Below are 26,234 nucleotides of genomic sequence, written 5' to 3' on the forward strand. Positions count from 1 at the left end.
TAAGGGTCTATGAAACGAATAATTAATCTCATCTAATCTAAGAGAAACCTCCAGTGTCTTCTTCCCGCACCAACACTCATGTTGCCCGTCGACACTCTGACGTCTACGTCCGGCGACTTCAACACTCCGGCCCAGGTGTAAGATGCCTCCCGGTGTCACTTGGCTGCTGCACCGCTCGTGAAACATGAGAAACGACAAACACACACATTTGTAGGTTTCAAAACAGAACATAATTTACACAAACATTGTCTATGTTATGCTGTACTTAACACGAATAAGTTCAGGCGGACACTTTCCTTATGTCGTTGCTGAGCGAACTGATACTGTATAAAGAAGCTTGTATCATTTCAAGTTCTCCAGTGTCTTCTGAGCTGTCGTCTTCATATTTTTCGTCACCGTCCTCTCCCATGATCGTCTGTCACGATCACTCAAAACCACTTTCGCCTGCGTTGTGATTTAGCGGATGATGTTTTCTCCGCTTTCCCTGAATGTGGTATAAATCATAGATACGGAGCCTCTTGAAAAACCGAACACATCGGCAATCTCGGTTACGGAAACACCCGCCATACGATCACAAACGATCTGCCCACGTTCTAACTCACTTACCTCCGACATAATACGCGGGACTAAATTCAGTTCAATTCAGTTCAGTTTATTGCCACGAATTTTGGACCTGTTATCTGGAAATTTAAACAGGTATTACATACTCAATAATCGTGCTGACATACAATGTTATGTATTGAAACTTCCTGGCAGATTAAAACTGTGTGCCGGGCCGAGACTCGAACTCGGGACCTTTGCCTTCCGCGGGCAAAGGTCCCGAGTTCGAGTCTCGGCCCGGCACACAGTTTTAATCTGCCAGGAAGTTTCATATCAGCGCACACTCCGCTGCAGAGTGAAAATCTCACCAATGTTATATATTATCGATACAGTAATAAGTTACGTTAACAGCACCCACTGGTAATATTAATGTACAAACAGAATGTTGGAAATGATAATCAATTTTAAAAAATAACTTAAAAGGAATTTATTCAAGTTCCCAGTGAATAGCTTCGAGCTAACGTTATTATGTACGCTACTGGCAGCCTCGGAATAATTCGAGATTTGGCGACTAACTACAACTATACCTTACTTTTAAAACTATTGTTTCTACAATATTCTACATCGCCCACACGGGGTATGTGCGTGCCTCGGCAATTCTCGATTCTACGCATACCCTTGCGGGTGGCTACAACATTCTTACTTTCTTCCTTTCATTTTAAACAAAAAAAAAAATGTGTTCAAATATGTGTGAATTCCTAAGGGAACAAACTTGTGAGGTCATCGGTCCCTAGACTTACACACTACTTAAACTAACTTAACGCTAAGGACAGCATTCACACCCATGCCCGAGGGAGGACTGTAACCTCCGGCGGGAGAGTATTTTAAACTTTCTCTTCATTAAATTAATATGTGGCTGTCAATATATACAACAGAGGAAACGCTTCTTCTGTTGACGTTACTCTGATATTCAGAGCATCAACTTGATCTTACAGAGTGAAAATGTTAAGCAGTTAGCTTTCAGATATTCGATCGCAGTCTAATTGTCCGCATTCTGTCTCTCAATCTGAAACAAGAGGCAACTGAAAACATGAACAGCGGAATCTTTCTCTCCACATTCACAGATTAGTGTGTTACTACATCCCACTCGAAGAAAACGTTATTTAATAGGTGCACCATTCCTAGAGTTCGGTCAATGTTGTGCAGTTTCAGCTTGTTCCTGATGCTTGGTAATATGCTGTAAACCCGCCTTGCAGGTTCCAGACAGACTGCCATCCATCTGACTTTCAGGCTCGTAAATACCTTTTACCAGTAATGTCAATTCCTGTGATTTCGTCCAACTGATCACATTGTTCACGTCCCAACCCATACAGCGCTGCCATTTAACGTACCACGATAGCTATAGAACGTATCCCAAGAATCACCAGGAATCCCTCGACAGGTGTAGTGCCAAAGGCGCCTGTGAGCCTCGGAAGTACTCTCCACTGAATACTTTGCAGTATTGTTTTGTAGCTGCCCAGACTTACTGCTTGACTCCTTCACCGAGGAGTCGAGCAGTATATTGCTCCGTCCTACGTATATCTCAAGAAGCGACTATGAGGATAAAATCAGAGATTAGAGCCCACACAGAAGCATACCGACAATCTTTCTTTCCACGAACAATACGAGACTGGAATAGAAGCGAGAACCGATAGAGGTACTCGAGGTACCCTCCGCCACGCAAGGTCAGGTGACTTAAGGAGTATGGATGTAGATGTAGACTTTGGCAGCGAACTCTAATTTGTCGTTCGTGGTCGAATATAACAGCGCCACCTGCAGCTTTGATTAACATCTGCATGTATGTTGAAGCATGCCGTGTTTCCATATTCTTGTCCAACAGCTGCATGATTCGAATTTCCCATGTTTAGGACTTAGAAACTATTCGACTGCCTGCAGTAACTGTACAGTTGTTTGGCGACTTTATCCAATATCTCCGGGATGACGTGGAGGCGGCATTCATTGTGCATGACCACGGTCGTGGAGCACTGCCTATGATTTGTAGAACCTTGTTCACAATGACTTGGAGACAGAAGTTGTGGAACTGCATACCCCCAGACTGGAGCGGCGTACGTCATCTACGGCCTGCAATTTCTACTGGGTTATCAAAAAGTCAGTATAAATTTGAAAACTGAATAAGTCACGGAATAATGTGGATAGAGAGATACAAATTGACACACATGCTTGGAATAACATGTGGTTTTATTAGAACCAAAAAAATACAAAAGTTCAAAAAATGTCCGACAGATGGTGCTTCATCTGATCAGAATAGCAATAATTAGCACAACATAGTAAGACAGAGTAAAGCTGATGTTCTTTACAGGAAATGCTCAATATGTCCGCCATCATTCCTCAGCAATAGCTGTAATCGAGGAATAATGTTGTTAATAGCACTGTAAAGCATGTCCGGAGTTATGGTGAGCCATTGGAGTCGGATATTGTCTTTCAGCATCCCTAGAGGTGGCGGTCGATCACGATACACTTGCGACGTCAGGTAACCCCAAAGCCAATAATCGCACGGACTGAGGTCTGGAGACCTGGGAGGCCAAGCATGACGAAAGTGGCGGCTGAGCACAGGATCATCACCAAATGACGCGCGCAAGACATCTGTCGGACATTTTGTGAACTTTGTTTTTTTTTGTTCTAATATAACCCCATGTCATTCCAAGCTCTATCTACATTATTCCGTGGTTTATTAAGTTTTCAAATTTATACTGACGTTTTGATCACCCGGTTGTTGTTGTGGTCTTCAGTCCTGAGACTGGTTTGATGCAGCTCTCCATGCTACTTCATCTCCCAGTACCTACTGCAACCTACATCCTTCTGTATCTGTTTAGTGTATTCATCTCTTGGTCTCCCTCTACGATTTTTACCCTCCACGCTGCCCTCCAATACTAAATTGGTGATCCTTTGATGCCTCAGAACATGTCTTACCAACCGATCCCTTCTTCTAGTCAAGTTGTGCCACAAACTTCTCTTCTCCCCAATCCTATTCAATAGCTCCTCATTAGTTATATGATCTACCCATCTAATCTTCAGCATTATTCACATTTCGAAAGCTTCTATTCTCTTCTTGTCCAAACTAGTTATCGTCCATGTTATCACCCGGTATATCTACTCTATTTGTATCTCTTTGGCAATCTGCAATAGAACAGCACGATCAATCCGCTCACGCACACCATTACGGCACACTTCTTGGGAAGCAAAAGCGACGGTAAGTCGCCCGAAAAGGCAGAGCGTTTCCTTAGGCGGTCGCCGCGGGATGTGAGACATTTCGCGTGACCCTTACTCGCGCGCCAGTCGAGGAGCGGAACCCAGCGTCGTACACGGCGGAAGTGTCCTAAGAAACTGGAAGTCTGAGCGTAAGAACGCCGGCGGCGCAGCCCCCGGCATGACATCCGCTGGCTGTGATTTCCTGCCATTCCGCCGCCGGCGTGTTCTGCTGGCCCGGGCGGTAGGAAATCAGAAATTGCCCCGGCGGGTCGCCAGCCGAGGACTGCGCGCACGCAGCAGCCAGGGGCCCGGATGGCGTGTCAGGAAGCGGGCAGGCCCCCAATCACAGCCGGAGACACAATGGCCGGCCGGCCTCGGGTCGAGACCCGGACACAGCCCGCTGGCTTCCGCTGTCGGCGACGCGGACTCGCTGGGAAGCGCCGGCGTCTCGGACAGTCGCCCGCCGCGTGGCGACCCATCCGGGCACGCGACCGCCACCACGGCTGCACCTGCGGGGGAAGAAAGGAATCGTACTGTATAGAAACGCCAGGAAGTTCTTACGCTACACTTGCAGAGGGAATCCATTGTGCAAAATACGTCATTCAGATGAGGCCATTTATTCGTTGAACCACTTTGTAAAAAGGGTGAAACAGACAATGCAGACAATTACCGGTCACTACTTTTCCATCGAAGACAGTGAAACAACAGCGGACACGAAGTACTTGCATAACGAAAAACTGGAACCAGCAGCTGTATTGTAATTCAAACGTCTTTTCGACTTGAAAAAGCGTCACCTTCAGGCCCCTATCAACGTGCCAACCACAATGGCAATGACGGAGGGAGTCCACAAACGGAGAGAGTACAACTTACCAAGCGTGTTACGCCAGCATGTGCAACCAACGAAGTCTACTGCAGCATAAGATTTTTAAAATTTTTGAAACTATAGTAAGCGATCTTAGACCTTCTAGTGACAAACAGACCCGAACTATTTGAAACAGTTGACGCAGAACATGGAATCAGCGATCATAAAGCGGTCACTGCATCGATGATTTCAGCCGTAAATAGAAATATTAAGAAAGGTAGGAACATTTTTCTGTCTAGCAAAAGTGACAGAAAGCGGATTTCAGAGTACTTGATGGCTCAACACAAAAGTTTTGTTTTAAGTACAGATAGTGTTGAGGATCAGTGGACAAAGTTTGAAACCATCGTACAATATGCATTAGATGAGTATGTGCCAAGCAAGACCGTTGGAGATGGAAAAGAGCCACCGTGGTACAACAACCGAGTTAGAAAACTGCTGCGGAAGCAAAGGGAACTTCACAGCAAACATAAATATAGCCAAAGCCTTGCAGACAAAAACTACGCGAACCGAAATGTAGTGTGAGGAGGGCTATGCGAGAGGCGTTCAATGAATTCGAAAGTAAAGTTCTATGTAATGACTTGGCAGAAAATCCTAAGAAATTTTGGTCTTATGTCAAAGCGGTAGGTGGATCAAAACAAAATGTCCAGACCAAAATGGTACTGAAACAGAGGATGACAGACTAAAGGCCGAAATACTAAATGTCTTTTTCCAAAGCTGTTTCACAGAGGAAGACTGCACTGTAGTTCCTTCTCTAGATTGTCGCACGGATGCCAAAATGGTAGATATCGAAATAGACGACAGAGGGATAGAGAAACAATTAAAATCGCTCAAAAGAGGAAAGGCCGCTGGACCTGATGGGATACCAGTTCGATTTTACACAGATTACGCGAAGGAACATGCTCCCCTTCTTGCAGCGGTGTACCGTAGGTCTCTAGAAGAGCGTAGCGTTCCAAAGGATTGGAAAAGGGCACAGGTCATCCCCGTTTTCAAGAAGGGACGTCGAACAGATGTGCAGAACTATAGACCTATATCTCTAACGTCGATCAGTTGTAGAATTTTGGAACACGTATTGTGTTCGAGTATAATGACTTTTCTGGAGACTAGAAATGTACTCTGTAGGAATCAGCATGGGTTTCGAAAAAGACGGTCGTGTGAAACCCAGCTCGCGCTATTCGCCCACGAGACTCAGAGGGCCATAGACACGGGTTCTCAGGTAGATGCCGTGTTTCTTGACTTCCGCAAGGCGTTCGATACAGTTCCCCACAGTCGTTTAATGAACAAAGTAAGAGCATATGGACTATCAGACCAATTGTGTGATTAGATTTAAGAGTTCCTAGATAACAGAACGCAGCACGTCATTCTCAATGGAGAGAAGTCTTCCGAAGTAAAAGTGATTTCAGGTGTGCCGCAGGGGAGTGTCGTAGGACCGTTGCTATTCACAATATACATAAATGACCTTGTGGGTGACATCGGAAGTTCACTGAGGCGTTTTGCGGATGATGCTGTGGTATATCGAGAGGTTGTAACAATGGAAAATTGCACTGAAATGCAGGAGGATCTATAGCGAATTGACGCAATGTACAGGGAATGACAATTGAATGTCAATGTAGACAAGTGTAATGTGCTGCTAATACATAGAAAGAAAGAGCCCTTATCATTTAGATACAATATAGCAGGTCAGCAAGTGAAAGCAGTTAATTCCATAAATTATCTGGGAGTACGCATTAGGAGTGATTTAAAATGGAATGATCATATAAAGTTGATCGTCCCTAAAGCAGATGCCAGACTGAGATTCATTGGAAGAGTCCTAAGGAAATGCAATCCGAAAACAAAGGAAGTAGGTTACGGTACACTTGTTCGCCCACTGCCTGAATACTGCTCACCGGTGTGGGATCCGTACCAGATAGGGTTGATAGAAGAGATAGAGAAGATCCAACGGAGAGCAGCGCGCTTCGTTACAGGGTCATTTAGTAATCGTGAAAGCGTTACGGAGATGATAGATAAATTCCAGTGGAAGACTCTGCAGGAGAGACGCTCAGTAGCTCTGTACGGGCTTTTGTTGAAGTTTCGAGAACATACCTTCACCGAGGAGTTAAGAGGTATATAGCGCCCTCCTACGTACATCTCGCGAAGAGACCATGAGGATAAAATCAGAGAGATTAGAGCCCACACAGAGGCGTACCGACAATCCTTCTTTCCACGAACAATACGAGACTGGAAAAGAAGGGATAACCGATAGAGGTACTCAAGGTACCCTCCGCCACACACCGTCAGGTGGCTTGCGGAGTATGGATGTAGATGTAGATGTAGAAGTAGTTAAAATTAAAATTTAAAACAGTCTTGATCGCAATCTTGTTAAAATATTTTTTATTGGAGTGAGTGACCGGTTTCGTCTCTGTGAAGTTATCTTCAGGCTCCGGAGCGGTGGATGGACACTGCTAGATGAGTTCGTCCACCCTCGACTCTCGTGTGAGGGTCGAGGGTCAACGGAACTCATCTAGCAGTGTCCATCTACCAGTCCGATGTCTGAATATGACTCTTCATAGAGTCGAAACCGGACACTCACTCGAGTAAAAAATATTTTAACAAGATTCCGATCAAGACTGTTTTAAAATTCAGTTTTACCTAATGCAGCAGTTAATACTGGCGCTTATTCACGTCGAAACTGGTAGCACGTTTTGAATGAACGACATATGAATTGTAATACAGCTGTGGGTTTCAGCTTTCATTATTCAAGTAATTACCGGTCAATTCCTTTGCTACCAGTGTTTTTGAGAAATCAGTGTGTAACAGAGAAGTGCAACATCTCAGCACACATAATTTGCTGTCAGACTCGTAGCTTGGCCTTAGGAAAGGAATGTCCACATCTTTGTATGAGGCGCTATCAGAGGTAAACGATACGTCGAGGACAGTAGATATTTTGTTTGGTGTGACAAAAGTTTTGGTTTTGGTTGCGAGCAAGATTGTTTTTCTTTCAAAATACTACCAATGGTTGCTGTACGCCACGGTGTGGTAAGAACTGGAAAAAAACAACTGCGTGGACCTTGCAAAGCTTTTGCATCAGTGGAAACATCATGGGCTTAGAGAAATAATTCAGCAGTGGTTGATTTCATACCGCGTAAGGTTGGCCTCCAGTATTAACAAGGAGGGAAGAGGTTTGAATATGACTGCGTTCATGTGAAGCAGGGGTTTGGGTGGCTGCAGGGTTCCTTTCTGGGTCTGTTGCTTTCGTTGGTATGTATCAGAGATCTTCCACTAAACATGACAGGAAACCCAAAAATTCTTTCTTTGCCGATGGCAGAAGTGTTATTATGAAAGATGTGGAACGTAACTTGTACTGAGGTGACAAAAATCATGGGATGCCTCCGATATCATGTCGGATTTCCGTTTGTCCGTCGTAGTGCGGCAGGTGAACGTGGCATGGGCTCAACTAATCTTTGGAAATCCCCTGAAGAAGTATTGAGCCATGCTGCCTCTATAGCCGTCCATAGCTGCAAATGTGTTTCCGGTGTAGGATTTTGTGTACAAACTGGTCTCTCAAATAGGTCCCATAAATGCTCGATCGGATTCAAGTCGGGCGATCTAATTGACCAAATTATTCATTCGAATTGTCCAGAATATTCTTCAAACCCATCACGAACAACTGTGGCCTGGTGACATGACAACGTTGTTTGGGAACATGAATATCCCGAATGGCAGAAATGGTCTCCAGGTACCCGAACATAACCATTTACACACAACAATCGGTTCGTCTGGACCAGAGCAATCAGTCCATTCCATGTAAACACAGCCTACACCATTAAGAAGCCACCACGAGTTTTCACAGAGCCTTGTTGACAAAATTTGGGTCCATGGCTTCGTAGGATCTGCGCCCCGCTCGAACCCTACCGTCACCAGGAGAAGAATTTTTTTTTTCATCAGTCTACTGACTGGTTTGATGCGGCCCGCCACGAATTCCTTTCCTGTGCTAACCTCTTCATCTCAGAGTTGCACTTGCAACCTACGTCCTCAATTATTTGCTTGACGTATTCCAATCTCTGCCTTCCTCTACAGTTTTTGCCCTCTACAGCTCCCTCTAGTACCACGGAAGTCATTCCCTCACCATGGAAGTCATTCCCTCACGTTTTAGCAGATGTCCTGTCATCCTGTCCCTTCTCCTTATCAGTGTTTTCCACATATTCCTTTCCTCTCCCATTCTGCGTAGAACCTCCTCATTCCTTACCTTATCAGTCCACCTAATTTTCAACATTCGTCTATAGCACCACATCTCAAATGCTTCGATCCTCTTCTGTTCCAGTTTTCCCACAGCCCATGTTTCACTACCATACAATGCTGTACTTCAGACGTACATCCTCAGAAATTTCTTCCTCAAATTAAGGCCGGTATTTGATATTAGTAGACTTCTCTTGGCCAGAAATGCCTTTTTTGGCATAGCGAATCTGCTTTTGATGTCCTCCTTGCTCCGTTCGTCATTGGTTAATTTACTGCCTAGGTAGCAGTGTTCCTTAACTTCATTGACTTCGTGACCATCAATCCTGATGTTAAGTTTGTCGCTGTTCTCATTTCTACTACTTCTCATTACCTCTTACAAAGTGAAATCGGAACTCACATGTCCAGCCACGGTTTTCCAGTCGTCTAGCGTCAAATCGATACGGTAACGAGCCTAGGAGAGGCGCTGAAGGCGATGTCGTACAAGTAAAGGCACTGGTGTTGGTTGTCTGCTACCATTGTCCATTAAGGCCAAATTTCACCGCGCTGTCCTAAGGCATGCCTTAGTCGTAGGTCCTACATTGGTTTCTGCGGTTATTTGACGCAGTGTTGCTTGTCTATCAGCACTGACAACTCTACGCAAACACTCTGCTTTTGTAGGATGTGAGGTCGGCCAGTTATGCAAAACACCGTTTTTTATCAGCACCCAAACATGTTTCGGCATCGCTGTGCCATCATCAGTGGGTTTCCGTTTTATTTATTCTGTAATGTGAACATTTTTATTAATTTAATACAAAATTATGTGGATGTTTAGTTCAAACAATAGTTCGTTTCTTTTTGTTAATACCTTTACACTTGGTGTGCATGATTTTTCCGGAACACTTGTGTGTTATTTACCACAGGTAGCTTTTCATCGGCAACAAAACGATGTTGATGAGAAATTTTGCTGAGAGTTAACCTATCATCTAGAATGTAATTTCGTTTGTCACGTATTTCGCGCCTATATTCGTTTTTACTTACGTTTTCTTGTGGCCGGCTCTTTTATTCTCTGCATCAAGGTGAGGTGTCGTGATGCACGCGTAAATATAACACGTAACAAAGGCCTGTGAGTTTCACACAACAGATTAACTCCTAACTGGAACCAGATGCAATGCATACAGTTACTAACACAGAACACTTGTAAAAGCGAATTTTTTTGTCCCTAGGTTGTCGAGAGTAAGCGAAGTCGACCATTTTGCATTGATAGGACTTAGGGCAGATAAAAGGTTTCCTGGGAAGTGTCACGGCCAAGATGTTATACAGAAACTGAATGCTGCTCTTTTCGCTTTTTGCATGATCTCCAATGTCTCTGACACTGAAATGCGAAGACTAGTATACTTTGGTTACTTTCTCCCTATTTTCTCGCAAAGTGTTGCATTTTGGAATAACTCTGTGCGCTCACCGAGAGTGCTTTTAACACAAAGAGCGGCGGTCACACTGGTCTGAGGTGTCAGTTCGCGAAATTCGTGTAGGTCGTTGTTCAGGTTTCTCGTGATTCTACCTCAGTCACCCATAATGGGATATGATTTTGACAATATTACTCATTCAGAAGAAACTGTAACACACATTCAGTGAACAATGACTGAAAAGTGACATGATCTTGGACAATCCGTACTGGAGCATTGTACAAAAAAGTGTGTACTACTGGCTTCCAGCAGAACTGAAAATAAAAGAACTGAGTGATAATCCCCCAGTACGAGTATTTAAATCCAAGTTGAAAGGTTTCCATGTGGCACACTACTTCTATTTTTCACAGGGCTTGGTCTCAGGACCTATCCATACATGGCAAGATAAGGGGACATGTAACGCACCCAGCACGCGTGGGATGCGTTGGTGAGACGAAATTCAGAGCCTCGACAGGCGGAACCAGTGACCATCCAGCAGTTGGAGAAATGGGATGCCCTGTCCAGTAACTTCTTACCAACATCGTGATCAGGATGGGAGCACGTTACAGAGCATGCTTTGCCATCCTTGGTGATCTCACACCCCACTAAGAACCACGTCGCGCCGTTTGTAATGTCTAGGGCACCATCATGAGTCGCGGTGTAATTATTGTCTTTGAGGGAAAGTATCATTTCTAGTCGTCTAATCGTGTATTTCTTTCAGTTCTGCATTAGTAACATTTCCTTCTGCGAGGGACATTCAATAAGTAATAAAGCACAATTTTTTCCTCAAAGCAGGTTGGTTTTATTCAGTCCGCGAAGTTCAGCTAGCAGCACCTAGCTATCTGTAGGTGCCAAACGGGTCGATCACTAGAGTGGTTCTGCTTCAGTCATCGGCTCATCGGAGCAGATGCTGGACTCTACAGTTGGCGACGGATGATGACGGCTGCACCAGAGCATGGCAGTAACTCACTTCATTTTAATAGTAGGCAACTCGATGCCCTACACTGGCTGGACAAGCCAGTATTTATACGCTCCAGGGCCAGAAGTGTTGACATTGAGATGCTCCAGACTTCACGTACTCGCATTGTGCGAATGTTGTAGATGCACCCCCGATTTCAGTAACACTGATGGTTGGCGATGAAGTGATCGTACCGACGTAGTGAGGCTGGCCGTGAAGGCGAAATGCAGTGACCGCTGCGTCCTGCAATAAAAAAAAAATTAAAAATTTGTTCAAATGGTTCTGAGCACTATGGGACTTAACTACTGAGGTCATCAGTCTCCTAAAACTTAGAACTACTTAAACCTAACTAACCTAAGGACATCACACACATCCATGCCCGAGGCAGGATTCGAACCTGCGACCGTAGCGGTCGCGCAGTTCCAGACTGTAACGCCTAGAACCGCTCGGCCACTCCGGCCAGCTCCTACAATCAATGCAGCTATGGCAGAGGCGTTATACCTCTAGAATACGCCAAACGAAAGTATCACTTTAATGTTTATGAAGTAATGTTTTTTCTCAGTTTAATTTGTTGTGTCAAGTGCCTTCGACAGACAGGATACAAAATTGTTCTGATAATTTATGAATAACAAATCAGTTATTGCCATTCATTATGTCCATAAGTACACTACTGGCCATTAAAATTGCTACACCACGAAGATGACGTGCTACATACGCGAAATTTAACCGACAGGAACAAGATACTGTGATATGCAAATGATCAGCTTCTCAGGGCATTCACACAAGGTTGGCGCCGGTGGCGACACCTACAACGTGCTGACATGAGGAAAGTTTCCAACCGATTTCTCGTACACGAACAACAGTTGACCGGCGTTGCCTGGTGAAACGTTGTTGTGATGCCTCGTGTAAAGAGGAGAAATGGGTAACATCACGATTCCGACTTTGATAAAGGTCGGATTGAAGCCTATCGCGATTGCGGTTTATCGCATCGCGACATTGCTGCTCGCGTTGGTCGATATCCAATGACTGTTAAGGAATATTGAATCGGTTGGTTCAGGAGGGTAATACAGAACGTCGTGCTGGATCCCAACGGCCTCGTATCATTAGCAGTCGAGATGACAGGCATCTTATCCGCATGGTTGTAACGGATCGTGCAACCACGTCTCGATCGATGAGTCAACAGATGGGGACGTTTGCAAGACAACAACCATCTGCACCAACAGTTCTACGACGTTTGCAGCAACGTGGATTATCAGCTCGGAGACCATGGCTGCGGTTACCCTTGACGCTGCATTACAGACCGGAACGCCTGCGATGGTGTACTCAGCGACGAACCTGGGTGCTCGAATGGCAAAACGTCATTTTTTTGGAAGAATCCAGGATCTGTTTAGAGCATCATGATGGTCGCATCCGTGTTTGGCGACATCGCGGTGAACGCACATTGGAAGCGTGTATTCGTCATCGACGTACTGGCGTATCACCCGGCGTGGTGGTATGGGGTGCCATTGGTTGCACGTCTCGGTCACTTCTTCTTCGCATTGACGGCACTTTGAACAATGGACGTTACCTTTCAGATGTGCTACGACCCGTGGCTCTACCCTTCATTCGATCCCTGCGAAACCCTACATTCCAGCAGGATAATGCACGACCGCATGTTGCTGGTCCTGTACGGGGCTTTCTGGATACAGAAAATGTTCGACTGCTGCCCTGGCCAGCACATTCTCCAGATCTCTCACCAATTGAAAACGTCTTGTCAATGGTGGCCGAGCAACTGGCTCGTCACAATACGCCAGTCACTACTCTTGATGAACTGTGGTATCGTGTTGAAGCTGCATGGGCAGCTGTACCTGTAACTCCATCCTAGCTCTGTTTGACTCAATGGCCAGGCGTATCAAGGCCGTTATTACGGCCAGAGGTGTTTGTTCTAGGTACTGATTTCTCAGGATCTATGCACTCAAATTGCGTGAAAATGTAATCACATGTAAGTTCTAGTATAATATATTCGTCCAATGAATAGTACCCGTTTATCATCTGCATTTCTTCTTGGTGTAGCAATTTTAATGGCCAGTAGTGTAAATTCCTTGTCTCTTCAGTAACATTTCTGCGCCTGCTGTACCCAGCTTGGTTGTACCGGACGGACGATGCAGACGTGCTGGCAGACGTCTCTCGCTTCTGTGAGGTTCGGAGTTGGCAGGGGAAAAAAAAAAGAGAAGGAAGAATTTGAAGAGGCGCGCCGTTTGCGTGGGCCGGAGGCTTTTTATTTCGCATTGAAGGGCTTAGGGCTCTTCTGCTGTCCGCGTCCGGCGGACTTAAGTTGTAATCACAGGGCTAATCAGCCGCCATTGTGCCACCGGAAATGACAGACTTCCTCGCGCGCCGCGGCGCCGTGGATTTGCGACGTCCTCAATACGACAAAAGGCGGCGCGCTGCCCGAGGCAGCGGTAATCACAAGCGCGTTTCTGGCCGGCCGGCGGACGCGGGTTCAAGAAACGCCGTGCGAGTGGCACAAGGCCCTGTTCACTGTACCAAACTAAATAAGTATTGCTTAAAGATGACTTACAAAGCATATCCGTGATCAGGATACAGGCATCCAGTCTATACCTACACTCCTGGAAATGGAAAAAAGAACACATTGACACCGGTGTGTCAGACCCACCATACTTGCTCCGGACACTGCGAGAGGGCTGTACAAGCAATGATCACACGCACGGCACAGCGGACACACCAGGAACCGCGGTGTTGGCCGTCGAATGGCGCTAGCTGCGCAGCATTTGTGCACCGCCGCCGTCAGTGTCAGCCAGTTTGCCGTGGCATACGGAGCTCCATCGCAGTCTTTAACACTGGTAGCATGCCGCGACAGCGTGGACGTGAACCGTATGTGCAGTTGACGGACTTTGAGCGAGGGAGTATAGTGGGCATGCGGGAGGCCGGGTGGACGTACCGCCGAATTGCTCAACACGTGGGGCGTGAGGTCTCCACAGTACATCGATGTTGTCGCCAGTGGTCGGCGGAAGGTGCACGTGCCCGTCGACCTGGGACCGGACCGCAGCGACGCACGGATGCACGCCAAGACCGTAGGATCCTACGCAGTGCCGTAGGGGACCGCACCGCCACTTCCCAGCAAATTAGGGACACTGTTGCTCCTGGGGTATCGGCGAGGACCATTCGCAACCGTCTCCATGAAGCTGGGATACGGTCCCGCACACCGTTAGGCCGTCTTCCGCTCACGCCCCAACATCGTGCAGCCCGCCTCCAGTGGTGTCGCGACAAGCGTGAATGGAGGGACGAATGGAGACGTGTCGTCTTCAGCGATGAGAGTCGCTTCTGCCTTGGTGCCAATGATGGTCGTATGCGTGTTTGGCGCCGTGCAGGTGAGCGCCACAATCAGGACTGCATACGACCGAGGCATACAGGGCCAACACCCGGCATCATGGTGTGGGGAGCGATCTCCTACACTGGCCGTACACCACTGGTGATCGTCGAGGGGACACTGAATAGTGCACGGTACATCCAAACCGTCATCGAAACCATCGTTCTACCATTCCTAGACCGGCAAGGGAACTTGCTGTTCCAACAGGACAATGCACGTCCGCATGTATCCCGTGCCACCCAACGTGCTCTAGAAGGTGTAAGTCAACTACCCTGGCCAGCAAGATCTCCGGATCTGTCCCCCATTGAGCATGTTTGGGACTGGATGAAGCGTCGTCTCACGCGGTCTGCACGTCCAGCACGAACGCTGGTCCAACTGAGGCGCCAGGTGGAAATGGCATGGCAAGCCGTTCCACAGGACTACATCCAGCATCTCTACGATCGTCTCCATGGGAGAATAGCAGCCTGCATTGCTGCGAAAGGTGGATATACACTGTACTAGTGCCGACATTGTGCATGCTCTGTTGCCTGTGTCTATGTGCCTGTGATTCTGTCAGTGTGATCATGTGATGTACCTGACCCCAGGAATGTGTCAATAAAGTTTCCCCTTCCTGCGACAATGAATTCACGGTGTTCTTATTTCAATTTCCAGGAGTGTACATCAACAATACGCAGCACACTGTGCAATACGAGGTGCAGAGTACAAAGTGTACCACTATTGTTTCGTCTCTCCATATTTCATTCATGATATGTGTTCGTGAGGAATGATCTTCCCATACCCTCTGTGTAAGGAGTTTGTAGTACACTTCTGTAATTCTCTTCAGCTTATGAAACGAAACCTTTCCTGTTACATTCCTAAGCCTACGTGGCATTTTACTTTTTTTGAGCTCTCGTTTATCATACCTTATTTTATCATGTAGTGTACGAAGGCTCACGCTGTCGATGATCTTGTGCGATACGAGAGCAAACAGCTCTGCTGCAATGGTTCGTATCTTACGTTAGTGTTCAAATAACCGGCCGGGGGTGTCCGAGCCGTTCTAGGCGCTTTAGTCCGGAACCGTGCTGCTGCTACGGTCGCAGGTTCGAATCCTGCCTCGGGCATGGATGTGTGTGATCTCCTTAGGTTAGTTAGGTTTAAGTAGTTCTGCTCTAGGGGACGGATGACCTCAGATATTAAGTCCCATAGTGCTTACAGCCATTTGAACCATTTTTGTTAAAATATGAAGTCTAATGTTCTGGCATATTTTTTTCACTATACTAACTGTTCAGACTGAGCATCTTTCGGATAGCGATGAAGAGCCTTCCCAGAGTCCATAACTATTGTTGTGATGGTGACAGGAAATTTAACTTCTTCTTCTTCATCATCTTCGGTCGTGCGTTAGGTCTAGCACTGTTGATATTTTTGCAAGTACCGGAAATCCGATATATCGATATTTAAAGGAGTCGATTTGTTTCTCTCTCAGTATATTGAAGCAAAGCTTCGACGTATGAACATATCGTTGGGAAAAGTATCGACGTACCTGTCTATAAAAATATCGGCTGCACATCGTAAATATTCAGCTGTATATTTAGAGCTGTATATTAAGTATTTTTTATTATTAGATATTCTGTAGATCAACAAGCTACAAGCCTGCCTATTCCCCTTCGATCAAGAACTGAAAGGAAAACCACTTTGCAAACAATGGTTACTGCATGTAAGTGTCATAACAAAAGGTGTCGGATGGGTCCGTCTTTCGGTTTCATCACTTCATCTCGACTTTCTGGTTTTGTTTTCTGTCAACGCCAGCGACCTAGCATCTGTAGCGTCAAAATTGTTTGGTGAAGTTAAATCTTTCAACTCCTGTTGGTAGGACCGAGCGAAGTTTACGTCAGCATTTTCCCTAAAACGTTTCCACCGACCGCAAAGACCAACCTCGGCATTTAGATTTTTGTTCATAATCTTCAGCATTTGTTTTTGAAGAATGCCGATGTGAAGAAGTATCACACTAGTTTGTTTTAACGCAACTGATGTACTCTTTCCTTACATCGGAAATCTTTGAATTGCATTCACACCACCACTCCCCACTGCAATCGAACTCCTTCTTTTGAGCCACTGTCAAGGGGAAAGACAGGGAGTGATGAAAACTCAAAAAGTAGTAACACTCCTTCACATAGTTCAAAAATGGCTTTGAGCACTATGGGATTTAACTGCTGTGGTCATCAGTCCCCCAGAACTTAGAACTACTTAATCCTAACTAACCTAAGGACATCACACACATCCATGCCCGAGGCAGGATTCGAACCTGCGACCGTAGCCCTTCACATAGTGAAAGTAAAATTATGTTCTACTACAATTTCAAAGGAACAACTTCAAATATTTACCGAAAATTGTGAAAAAAGTATAATATAAAAAAGATACAATTCGATGTTGATATATCGATATATCCTGGGGAAACATAGCCGATGTCTAGCGATACCTTCTGGAAAATAAATCGATGCATCGATAATTCTATATTTTATCAACAGCCCTAGGTCCTGCTCGGCCTGTTACAGCTAGATTTGGCCCAATCATCCTTTTACTGCTCTTCAAATACATCTCTAACCTTACGGAATATATTGCCGAAAATGTAGTGGTAATCTTGACTTCCCCAACCGCAACAGATGGAATATTCAGTTTTGTTCTACCAACGGTAGTATAACTACCATAAAGATCACCCAAGCCATATAGGTCTTAGAAGAGGAGCCAGACGAATTGTGTTACTCAGCAATAGGGGGGGGGGGGGGGTGAAGGCAGGGAGGAGGTGGTGCACGGCACTCTAGAGTCAAGCGGAGTCAGTTTCCTTAAGGTCGAAAACCTCTACAATCGTGCTGATTGTTCCACTAAAATCCTGAACACCGTGACCTGTCCTAACCAAGAACAGTTTCAGTTTAATTTAATCCAAAACGCTTTTCCTGGATTATGTGGTAAGTTTACACTGTTCATTTTTTCCACTGTTTCGTACTGTCTTTTCCGCATTTGACTTATGGAATTCATAACCCAACATCAATCCTTTTCATGACAGGGACATGTATTTCACCTCACTCAAAAGCAAAAATAAATAATGCGTTAAGACAATATACACCCGACGATGGACCCCCCAGGATCTGAAATGGATCGTGTATTTAACAAAACATAAAAATTTGTGACTGTAGGCGTATTTTAATTCATACTTCCACTGAAAGAACAATTTCCTCTCAATAGAGGTGTGTCTTACTTTAAATTCGACCTAATGTTTCACTGAATTTATTGAAAGAGTCCAGAAGACATTGCTGGGATGGGATAACATCAAAACCCCTATCTACAGTCGCAATTGGTCTGGTCGACGTTCTTTGATAGCTTTGTGGGAGATATGTTTTTTTCTATTCGGTTGTAATTTTTCTAGCCTCTTGTATGTCCTTGTAACAGGCAGAAGCTTTTACTTGTTTCTAATGCTTCTTCGTTGATGATAAATGGCAGGATATTTTTACACACCAATGTCTTTGTCATTCTACAGCCCTTGAAGGGGGTTAATGATCTCCGTATAGTTTGGAAGGGTTTCGTTTATCTGCGGGCTTTCCTAGGAATATCTTCTGCACGTCTTGCTGCCACTACTTCGATAATGAACTGTTGCATCGAGTGAGGTGATGCACTGCGTAAATCAGTGGGAAGAACTCTTCTATGCTCGTACGCTGATTCACATTTAGCTTTTTCGTGGTTTTCCTAAGCTTTTTGAGACAAATTCTGGGTGTTTCATTAGTAGATGACATAGCGAGTTTCCTTACCCAGCCTTGTCCAGTCCAAGCCTGACCACAGGATGGAACGAACTAATTAACAATTAATATAATCACGAGCTGCGATACGACCCAGGATTAAAACAGTCTGCCCAGGAAGAGTAAAATAAATTTCTTTTATTTCCGTCAATGATCACAAAACTTTTGGGCCTGAGATTAGCGGTTTCTGTCAGCAAAGACCATCTTCAGATCTGTCACCGCTCACCGAAAGTAATAGTCTCAGGACCAAAAGCTTTCTTTATCATTGACCGAAATAAAAGAAATACATTCTAATCAGTAAAATTTTTATTTTTCCGCAGCTGCTAAAATTGCATTTTTCCTGCTACGTGATGGTTGTAAGGCGTGCCCTAATTTAAAATTCCGTATTCTCAAATTTGTATAGTAGAACCACAAATACAAGTCAATTGCAGCTGGTAGTATCCCAAAACGGAAATGAGATATATATCAACTTCACGTCTAGGTTTGCAACGGTACGTTAATCCCTTACTCTTTCTTCCTGTATAAATTGCTTCAAAATAATTTTTATACTCCATTATGGGATCAGTTCTCGATAACCTGACGAAATAAGACTTGTCGGTATAGTGGAGGGTTCTCAGCGTTACTCTGGAGAGGGTGAGATAATACGGCGCCCCCCCCCCCTCCCCAGGAGTAATGCTAACATTATTAAAACTTGAACAGGATCAAGTTCTTTAATTCATGTCCACCTGAATGTCATAAATATTTACTGTTGTCACTAAACATTAACTGTCATACTCTTTTGTATGTAGGGCAGCCACAGCTAAAAAAGTACATTGTCAGTTTTTCAGAATCTTCAAAACCGTTTATACTAAAAAAGCTAAAGCGACTTGAAGAGTCTTCATTCACTGTAAAACCAATGAGTTCATAAGGCTTTCATTTTTAGTAAAATACTGTTTTGAAAATTTGAAATTAGTGGTAAGGTTTTATTGGGACCAAACTGCTGACGTCATCGGCCCCTAGGCTTACATACTAATTAATGTAACTTAACCTAACGTACGCTAAGGACAACACACATACGCCCATGCCAGAGGGAGGACTCGAACCTCCGACGGGGTGAGCCGCGCGAACCGTGACAAGGCGCCTGAGACCGCGCGGCAAAATACTGTTTTGGACATCCTTAAATATTAACAATTGATGTTATCACTTGATACAAAACCAGACACTGTCTATTCTCACAGAGTACAACTGACTATAAACTTTTACGCAGTGTCCCGTCTAAAATAATTATCGTACTGCTGGTTCGGTCAAGAGACAGTGCTAACGTCTTCGCCGATGGCTGCTGACTCTGCTTATAGGCACTGCACTAAGGAAGCGAGCTGATGTGGTGGCCTTTGGGAACTGCTCTGGGCGTATTTACGCCGTCCCCGCTCATCCGTTCTTGCCCCTGGCAGTTACTTGTGGTTTTGTCGCCAGGTAACAACGTTGCTTTGGCAACTCGCTCTTCGAATGAGACCGCAATAAGAATTCTCTGTTACAGCTGCATCCTTTACAGTTCTGTTCGTCTCTGTGCATTTGCAGAAGGTATGTGAGGCAGAGATCAATGTTGTTGTCATGGTCATCAGTCTGGACACCGGTTTGATGGAGCTCTCCGAGATACAGTATGCTGTGCAAGCTTCTTCATCTCTGCCTACCTACTGCTATACAGCAATTCCTCCACCCCCTATCCCCTGTCTCCCTCCATTACGGAACTGAAGAATTCCTGATACCTTGATATCAACTTCTCCCTTCTCTTTGTCAATTTGAGCCACGGAGTTCTTTCTTCTCCTAACGTGGTCCAGTGACACCTCTATCGTTACCCGATCTGACCATCTAGGCTTCAGCATTCTTCTGTAGCACCACTTTTCAAAATCTTCTATTCTCTTCTTGTTTGAACTGTTCGTTATCCACGTTTCACTTCCGCACAAAGTCACATTCCACACAAATACCTTCAGGCAAGGCATAGGTTAATAATTTTGCTGTTTTCAGAACTGCCTTTCCTATTAATTGAACAGAGAAACAAAGAAAGCCACTGTATAGTGAAATGCGTTAAAATAGTTTCCTTCTTATGAATAGGCTTTTAATTGGTGTTTTCTATTCTGCAGAACTACTCCGTGTCGTCAATCGTATCTTCCAGGCTGTTGGTCTGAGGTCAGTTGGCACTTTAGTTTTTGCAGCTGAAAATGTACAGGCAGTCGAATAAATATGGAAAGCCAGATTGTAATTAAGGAGAGCCGCTCTCCCATTCTATAAGAAAGAAGAATGTTGGGTTTAACGCTCCGTTGACATCGAGGTCATTAGAGACGATCTCCCAATCTAACTGCCTTCCTGGCCAAAGTCATTCGACACAGAAAAGATCTGTTTCAGTCTCGACGGTGGGAGAAATTATCATCACTATTTCCGGGTGTCAAGTAGAGAAGAAACGCCAGTGTCAAATTCCAAAAGATCTGACTACTATGCCCCATTGTCTTCAAAGACTTAATGCTGCCATTTTTATTATTCGAACGGTATCTAAAGTGAGTGATCATTCGACACGAAAATTAGTCTACTTTGCTTATTTTCAATCGCTTATGTCGTATGGTATATTATTTTGGGGTAACTCTTCCCATTCAAATATTATATTTTTGGCTTAAAAACGGGCCTATCCAGCGGTTGGGTACAGTGTCTAGCGGATTTCAACATTGCGCGCTGCCGGCCGGAGTGGCCGAGCGGTTAAAGGCGCTACAGTCTGGAACCGCACGACCGCTACGGTCGCAGGTTCGAATCCTGCCTCGGGCATGGATGTGTGTGATGTCCTTAGGTTAGTTAGGTTTAAGTAGTTCTAAGTTCTAGGGGACTTATGACCACAGCAGTTGAGTCCCATAGTGCTCAGAGCCATTTTTGAACATTGCGCGCTGCGCATGAGCACTGGTGCCAAACACAACTGTTTGAGTTGCTCTTTCATTTGACATATCATTTATAACTGTAAGTTTAATGTAATAAATATTATAAAGCGTTAAAACCCCGATATTCATTTATAAACACCCTGTATTTTGGGGTAACTCTTCCCATTCTAAATGGATATATATATATTGAGAGGCCAATACGACATAAGCGAATTTAAATAAGCAACGTAGACTAATTTTCGTGTCGAAAGATCGCGCACTTGAGATACCGTTCAAATAGTAAAAATGGCAGCATTAAGTCTTTGAACAAGATCCTGAACGTATGCGTGCCACGAAATGTTACTATCTATCTGAACACCTAGAAATTTGAGCTGTTCAGTTTCACCAATCATATGCCCATTCTGTGAAATTAAAGCGATAGGTTTTTTTGATTTGTGTGTTAGAAACTGTAAAAACTGAGTCTTACTGTGATTTATTTTCTACAAGATATGAGCTTATGTCATGGACTGCAGAATTTGAAACCGAACCAGTGTTGCACACAACATCCCTTACTACCAAGATAGTGTCATCAGCAAACAGATATATTTTAGAGTTAGCTGCAATACTGGAGGGCATGTCATTTATAAAAATAAACACTGACCCTTGCCCCCACCCCCCACTTGACTGTACCCCACTCAGACCTCACATCACAACCACTCTGAACATTGTGAATAATGACCTTTTGTTGCCCGTTGCTAAAGTAAGAGGTGAGCCAATTGTTAGCTACTCCCCGTATTCCGTAATAGTCCAAGTTCTGGAGCAATGTTTTGTGATCAACACAATCAAACGCCTTAGTGAAATCAGAAAATATGCCTAGCGTTCGAAACCTTTTGTTTGACCCATCCAGTGCCTCACAGAGAAAAGAGAATATAGCATTTTCAGTTGTTGAACGACTTCTAGAGACGAACTGTACATTTGATAGCAAATCGTATGATACAAAGTTCAAAAAATGTCCGACAGATGGCGCTTCATCTGATCAGAATAGCAATAATTAGCATAACAAAGTAAGACAAAGCAAACATGATGTTCTTTACAGGAAATGCTCAATATGTCCATCATCATTCCTCAACAATAGCTGTAATCGAGGAATAATGTTGTGAACAGCACTGTGAAGCATGTCCGGAGTTATGGTGAGGCATTGGCGTCGGCTGTTGTCTTTCATCATCCCTAGAGATGTCGGTCGATCACGACACACTTGCGACTTCAGGTAACCCCAAAGCCAATAATCGCACGGACTGAGGTCTGGGGACCTTGGAGGCCAAGCATGACGAAAGTGGTGGCTGAGCAGACAATCATCACCAAACGACGCGCGCAAGAGATCTGTCGGACATTTTGTGAACTTTGTTTTTCTTTTTTTTTGGTTCTAATAAAACCCCATGTCATTCCAAGGATGTGTGTCAATTTTTACCTCTCTATCTACATTATCCCTTGGTTTATTAAGTTTTCAAATTTATACTTTTTGATCACCCGGTGTATGGAAAACTCCGACAAGAGAAAACGACAGGATAGTAGGGTATCCGCTGAGACCTCAGGAAACAACTTCCATGATACTAGAGGGAGCTGTAAAGGGTGAGAACTGTAGAGGAAGGTAGAGGCTGGAATACCTCCAGCATATAACTGGTGACGTACCGTAGGTTGCAAGTGTTACTCTGGTATGAAGAGGTTGGCACAGGAGAGGAATTCGTGACGGGTCCCATCGTACGTCTGAAAACTGATGACTGGAAAAGAAAAGCACCTGCAGTGGCAGCTGGCGTCCCCGGCCATTCCCCCACCCATGCTTAAGTTTTCCGACTGCCTCCTACTCCCACATCTCCCATCTTTTTACACTCCATAATTATATATAACGACGTAAAATATGATGCCCAGATGGACGGCCTCGTCAGTTAGTTAGACCCCACAAGAAGTTTAAGTAGGAGGAAGGGAACGGCCAGCTTCCTCCAATAGGTCATTGTCGAGGACCGCAAATGGGTGTTTAAAACAATGTAATAAGCACAGTGTGAGGCGGGTCGTGACAGTCCTCGTGGGATTCCCTCTCCGCGTTCGGCACGACGTGTGTCAGCCACCACTGTACCTCGTGGAGACGCGCCACACGTTTATCGATGCCCCCGGCGTACTGCCTCCGGCTGGAGAACGACGTCGGACTCTGCTTGCGGCGGCTGGTGCTTGCCGCCGACTGGTGCCGCTAAGGATGCCGTGCGCGGCTGCCGGCCTAGGGCGGCGCTCTGTGGGTAATGAATTAATGCGGCCGCCGCCTCCGCTACCTGCTGATTGAAACATCTGCCGAGCGGCTATCGGCCACCGGCCGACCGCTGCACGACCGTTGCTTACGGCCTGTCAGGGAATGGCAACTGAATCTCAATGTAGACAAGTGTAATGTGCTGCGAATACACAGAAAGATAGATCCTTTATCATTTAGCTACAAAATAGCAGGTCAGCAACTGGAAGCAGTTAATACCATAAATTATCTGGGAGTACGCATTAGGAGTGATTTAAAATGGAATGATCATATAATGTTGATTGTCGGTAAAGCAGATGCCAGACTGAGATTCATTGGAAGAATCCTAAGGAAATGCAATCCGAAAACAAAGGAAGTAGGTTACAGTACGCTTGTTCGCCCACTGCTTGAATACTGTTCAGCAGTGTGGGATCCGTACCAGATAGGGTTGATACAAGACATAGAGAAGATCCAACGGAGAGCAGCGCGCTTCGTTACAGGATCATTTAGTAATCGCGAAAGCGTTACGGAGATCATAGATAAACTCCAGTGCAAGACTCTGCAGGAGAGACGCTCAGTAGCTCGGTACGGGCTTTTGTCAAAGTTTCGAGAACATACCTTCACCGAAGAGTCTAGCAGTATATTGCTCCCTCCTACGTATATCTCGCGAAGAGACCATGAGGATAAAATCAGAGAGATTAGAGCCCACACAGAGGCATACCGACAATCCTTCTTTCCACGAACAATACGAGACTGGAATAGAAGGGAGAACCGATAGAGGTACTGAAGGTACCCTCCGCCACACACCGTCAGGTGGCTTGCGGAGTATGGATGTAGATGTAGATGTAGAGTGATTTAAAATGGAATGATCATATAATGTTGATTGTCGGTAAAGCAGATGCCAGACTGAGATTCATTGGAAGAATCCTAAGGAAATGCAATCCGAAAACAAAGGAAGTAGGTTACAGTACGCTTGTTCGCCCACTGCTTGAATACTGTTCAGCAGTGTGGGATCCGTACCAGATAGGGTTGATACAAGACATAGAGAAGATCCAACGGAGAGCAGCGCGCTTCGTTACAGGATCATTTAGTAATCGCGAAAGCGTTACGGATATCATAGATAAACTCCAGTGGAAGACTCTGCAGGAGAGACGCTCAGTAGCTCGGTACGGGCTTTTGTCAAAGTTTCGAGAACATACCTTCACCGAAGAGTCAAGCAGTATATTGCTCCCTCCTACGTATATCTCGCGAAGAGACCATGAGGATAAAATCAGAGAGATTAGAGCCCACACAGAGGCATACCGACAATCCTTCTTTCCACGAACAATACGAGACTGGAATAGAAGGGAGAACCGATAGAGGTACTGAAGGAACCCTCCGCTACACACCGTCAGGTGGCTTGCGGAGTATGGATGTAGATGTAGATGTAGATGTCTTCGAGATGACCGGAGAACTCATCAAAGCGAAATTGTCATCTGCTATGTTGATAAAACTGAGACCGTGTGTGTCTACACTCAGGTGTTGTACAAAAATAAGGAAATATCGCGAGAAATGTACGTCCGAACATAGAGGTACACTTTGTGATCAAAGGTATCCAGCCGGCCAGTGTGGCCGAGCGGTTCTCGGTGCTTCAGTCTGGAACCGCTCGACCGCTACGGTCGCAGGTTCGAATCCTGCCTCGGGCGTGGCTGTGTGTGATGTCCTTAGGTTAGTTAGGTTTAAGTAGTTCTGAGTTCTAGGGGACTAGCCGGCCGAAGTGGCCGTGCGGTTAAAGGCGCTGCAGTCTGGAACCACAAGACCGCTCGGTCGCAGGTTCGAATCCTGCCTCGGGCATGGATGTTTGTGATGTCCTTCGGTTAGTTAGGTTTAACTAGTTCTAAGTTCTAGGGGACTAATGACCTCAGCAGTTGAGTCCCATAGTGCTCAGAGCCATTTGAACCATCTAGGGGACTGATGACCTCAGATGTTAACTCCCATAGTGCTCAGAGCCATTTGAAAGGTATCCAGACACTCCCAAACACATACGTGTTTCATATTAGGTGCGTTGTGCCTGCCAGGTACTCCATGTCAGCGACATCTGTAGTCATTAGACATCGTGAGAGAGCAGAACGGGGCGTTCCGCGGAACTCACGGACTTCGAACGTAGTCAGGTGATTGGGTGTCACTTGTGTCATACGTCTGTACGCTAGATTTCCACACTCCTGAACATCCGTAGGTTCACTGCTTCCGATGTGATGGCGAAGTGGAAACGTGAAGGGACACGTACAGCACAAAAGCGTACAGGCCGACCTCGTCTGCTGACTGACAGAGACCACCGACAGTTGAAGAGGGTGGTAATGTGTAATAGGCAGACATCTATCCAGACCATTACACAGGAATTCCAGACTGCATCAGGATGCACAGCAGGTACTATGACAGTTAGGCGGGAGGCGAGAAAACTTGGATTTCATGGTCTAACGGCTGCTCATAAGCCGGTAAATGTCAAACGACGTCTCGCTTGGTGTAAGGAGCTTAAACATTGGTCGATGGAACAGTGGAAAAACGTTGTGCGGAGTGACGAATCACGGTACACAATGTGGCGATCCGATGGCAGGGTGTGGGTGTGGGGAATGCCCGGTGAACGTCATCTGCCAGCGTGTGTAGTGTGTAGTGTTATGGTGTGGTCGTGTTTTGCATGGAGGGGGCTGCACTCCTTGTTGTT

Source organism: Schistocerca cancellata, chromosome 9 (genome assembly GCF_023864275.1).
Source record: "Schistocerca cancellata isolate TAMUIC-IGC-003103 chromosome 9, iqSchCanc2.1, whole genome shotgun sequence".
Classification (NCBI taxonomy): Eukaryota; Metazoa; Arthropoda; class Insecta; order Orthoptera; family Acrididae; genus Schistocerca; species Schistocerca cancellata.